Below are 5,000 nucleotides of genomic sequence, written 5' to 3'. Positions count from 1 at the left end.
TGAGAGTTTTTCCTCCTTCAAAACATCAAAACCCATTATGATTTTTTTTTATTACATTATCTGAAAAGTTATCATATTATGTATATATGATAATAAATAGATAATAAACATATATTAGGAGGAATATATTTTATGGTTTATTTGACTATGAAAAACACGCCTCAATGTGCAAAATTCATCATATACTGCATATATATATATATATATATATATATATATATATATATATATATATATATATATATATATATATATAAACATATATATATATATATATATATATATAGCCTATACATATATATATATATATATATATATATATATATATATATATATATATATATATATATATATATATATATATATATAATATATATATATATATATATATATATATACACACATATTTATACATATATATATACACATACACACATATATACATAGAGACCGACTATATTACATAGCTAGGACCAAGGAAGGCCATGCAATGCCTGTTGATGACTCAGCAGATATAACTATAGGCTCTCCAAAACCTCCATCCTTAGCTTACAAGGACGGTGAGGTTGCAGTGATCAAAGGAACTAGCGAATTTGAGCGGGACTCGAACCCCAGTCCGGCAATTGCCAAGCAAGGAAGCTACCACCAGGCCACCGCAGCGTTAAAAAACAAATAGTTTGAAGAATCTTATCAAAATATGAGCTTCTCATCGTTTTGATACAAAAATATCTTAGCCAAGATTAAAATACAAAAGGAGGCATCAGCCTCCTGGCTAGTAGAATGGTAACGCGTTCGCCTAACATTCGCATGGCAGCAGATCGATCCTAGCTCGGGACCGTGAGTTTAAGCAGTTTACTGGGAGTGGTCCCTGATGTGGTTGAGAAACACAATGGGGGGTTGGGCTTACCCGGCTGACGTTCTGGTGAGCATCCATTCTAATGAACTGGAACTGAAATCAGAAATCTTTGCCTTTATACTGTAAACCGAGCAGTTGAAGAAATAATGACATTTCATTCGTGCTACGTAAATAAGTAAGTATTATTTGGTGATAGTACGTTTTAAGAATCAGATTAGGAGAAGAATGAAATTAAAATTCTTGGAATAAAAAAAATGTCTGGTTTAATTATATAGGATTAGCTAATACTTTTTTATTTTCTCTCTCTCTCTCTCTCTCTCTCTCTCTCTCTCTCTCTCTCTCGCTCTCTCTCTCTCTCTCTCTCTTCATAGACCACGATGTTATATCCCTCTCACGTTCTCTCAAGGAGTTAGTCTCTCTCTCTCTCTCTCTCTCTCTCTCTCTCTCTCTCCTCTCTCTCTCTCTCTCTCTCTCTCTCTCTCTCTACTGTATATTTCCGTTCTTGTTTTCCTCTTATTCCCACAACCTTTCATTTGTCGAAACAATATGCAATTAAAATCTTCAATAATTCGACAACTTGAGATATCCCATGATATTTAGACCAGGCCTAAAATAATCCCTGAACAATATTTTTATGTAATGTTTTATTGGGTAACTTCATGTAATGATTCTAGGCAATAAGAAGCACCACTTTTCTGGCGAGTAGTGTAATGAATAATTTATCACTACGTCAGATAATAAATTACTATTATCCACTTACGCAATGTATTTTTTTTTACTTTGTAACTTCGAGTAATCTCGTATATATTGTATTTCCCGATACGATTCTTCTGTGGAACTAAAACATAAATTACGAATGTATTATTTGGTGTTTCTCTGTCTGGCATATCGTCAAGCTACGCATTATTGAGCCCAACAAGAAGTTGTCTTGAGAATGTTTGTATTCTGTTCACAGATACTTTGATTTTTTAGTATATCTTGATCGTTAAATGGATTAATGATAATTTTTTCATGTACTTTATTTGAAGAGCGTATAAACTGATGGATAAATGAGGTATTATTTTCATTCGTTGCGACCAAACATGAAAAGGTATAATATCGCCAGTGATAAAATATGATGTTTGACAATATTCAAGATAAAGTATATAGTATTAATGAGAAGTTCTGCATTATTGGCTAGATAACCAGAGCACTGGCTATCAATAAGCATGAAAGCAGAACTTTCTTAATAAACAATGCATAGTAAATCTAAATTGAATCAGTATTATTTGATTTACTTTGCTTTTATTAACCTTTCCAAGTGGGAATACCTTAACGTGGTGAAAGGGTTGGCGTATTACCATGACCAGCGAACCTGTACTAGTCAGGGCCACCCATACAAGGTTGGTTTGCTGTGAGCCATCAGACTAAAGTTTTCCACCATCACCAACCCGCAATGGCCAGTGCGGTGATGAAAATGGCCAAACCCCAGACATGAATCCCTAAAAGAACATATCTGACACCTTTGTCCTACATTGGACTAGAAATGTCTGCGTGTGTTGTTGTCGTCGTTGTTGTTATTATTATTGTTGTTGTTGATGTCTTATTGCCTTATTTCAGTCTGTAAGTTTCTTACCTTAGGTATTTATCATATTTTTTTTTTTTTTGCCGCTCACTGATGATATTGATTTTTATAATAAGAATCAAATAAGAATGAAATTAAAATTCTTGGAATAAAGAAAAAAAATATGGTTGAATTAATTATCTAGGATTAGTATTGTCATGCCGAGAGAGAGAGAGAGAGAGAGAGAGAGAGAGAGAGAGAGAGAGAGAGTGTGTGTGTGTGTGTGTGTGTGTGTGTGTGTGTGTGTGTGTGTGTGTTCTGAATTCTCCAATGCCAATTTTCCCTCAAAATTTATAGGACTGGCAGCGTGTTTACAAAGCAAACATAAGTCGACGTTCTTTTATTTTTGTCTTAAAAATGATATCTGTTGTGAAATCTATCTGGAATTTACTTTTCAAAATGAAGAAGACATGGCACGGAGAGAGAGAGAGAGAGAGAGAGAGAGAGAGAGAGAGAGAGAGAGAGAGAGAGATTTAATGCTGAAGTTTTGTATCCAAAAGTTATAAAAATATTGCATGATAGCGACTGGCGTAAACTTTCTAATTACTTGTCAAATGTTGTTTATTTTTGTTTGAAATACAATAATACGAAGCTAGTTTTACGATTTGTGAAATATTATAATTCAATGTTACCTTGCCAGAAGTAAAGCCGGTTGGGAAGCATATTATTATTATTATTATTATTATTATTATTATTATTATTATCATTATTATTATTATTATTATTATTATTATTATTATTATTCAGGGTAGAAACTTCGTCTTATTATTATTATTATTACTATTATTATTATTATTATTATTATTAAGCTACAACCCTAGTTGGAAAAGCAGGATGCTATAAGCCCTGGGGCTCCAACAGGGAAAGTAGCCCAGTGAGGAAAGGAAACAAGGACAAATAGAATAAATTGAAAAGAGTAACATTAAAATAGATATCTCCTATATAAACTTTAACAAAACAAGAGGAAGATAAATAACATAGAATAGTGAGCCCGAGTGTGCCCTTAAGCAAGAGAACTCTAACACAAAACAGAGGAAGACCATTGTAAAGAGGCTATGACACTACCCAAGACTAGAAAACAATGGTTTGATTTTGGAGTGTCCTTCTCCTAGAAGAGCTGCTTACTATAGCTAAAAAGTCTCTTCTACCCTTACCAAGAGGAAAGTGGCCACTGAACAATTACAGCGCTTGGTAAGCTAGGGATATGGAAGTCTATTTGCTTGATTTATAAACATACCGAGAGAGGGTAGGACTGGTGGGGCTCTCGGACTCATTCATAAAAGTTACTCCGTGAGTCGTATAACAGTGACGATTTAACAGTAAATGAACACTACGTGATATGAAACGTTAAATACTCTGAACGAACAAGGTAAAACGACAGTGGAGGTTCTGTAGAGAGTAAGGTCCCCCTGCTGTATGGGACCGGAAAAGCAGCCGTGAAAGTAAAAATTAAAGTAAGAATACAGTTTAACTAAATGAGTGTCTGCACTTACGCGAAGATTAATTCAACTGAATTTCGATTCCCTTGATATTTTAAGTACCAGATTGTTTACAATTATCAAAGTCTTCTGAAGCAAACACCGTTAATTCATATCTTTCCTGCAGGAAAAATACTAAAAATAATAATACTAGACATTGGAAGTCTTTCTCCACGTTGCGCAGTTTAATGCTGTCACCCTCAAGCGATAGAATAGATTTACCAGAGTTAAGTAGGAAAGTATATGGCTCCTAGGTTAGGTTAGGTCAGGATAGGTGAAGGTTAGGTTAGGTTAGGATAGGTGGAGAAGGTTAGGTTAGGATAGGTGGAGAACCTTAGGTTAGATGAGGCTCTTGTGTTTGATTCCCTTTTAAAATGTGATTTTCTTGTCATAACCTTCGAGATTTTACACCCTGTCTACCCTAAGCAACTAAAAAGGGTCCTAAATAAACTATAAAAGGCAATTAAATTAAAAACCATAAATTCTGGAGAACAAATTTGGTGATAGAAATGTTGAGGAGGAATCATTAGGAATAAACATATTAAAAATAAATAATCTTAGAAAAGAAATACTAATGAGAAATCATATAGGAAAAAATACCAAGAAAGAACATTTTTGGATAGGATATAATAAGTAGGGAAAATGCAGGGGGAAATATTTAGTAGCAAAATTGTCTGAAGAGGCAAATTCCTATTATGGAAAAAAGGTATAAGAATGAGTATATCAAAATGGAAAAATTTATGAATGAGTGTAATGAGATGACGAAAAAAAAAAAATCAAAGGCAACTGGTGAATAGATAAACAGTAAACATATACAAATTGGTGTCAGGCAAGCCCAATAAACAGTATTTATATAAATATATGTTCAGCTAAAACAAAGGGACAAAAAGAAAAAAAAGTTCAATAGAGGAAAGCCAGTCACGCCACTCTTGGAATTTTTCGATTAGAGTCTTAGAAAGAATTTTTCATTTTGTTTTTACTTCCACAAATATGAAATTCCTGTAATTGATGAAAAGTTTCGCAAGAGTTATATTTCTTTTCAAAATTACTGTTATGACTTGAT

Source organism: Palaemon carinicauda, chromosome 10 (assembly GCF_036898095.1).
Source record: "Palaemon carinicauda isolate YSFRI2023 chromosome 10, ASM3689809v2, whole genome shotgun sequence".
In the NCBI taxonomy this organism is placed as follows: domain Eukaryota; kingdom Metazoa; phylum Arthropoda; class Malacostraca; order Decapoda; family Palaemonidae; genus Palaemon; species Palaemon carinicauda.
Note: the sequence above shows the minus strand (reverse complement) of the source record.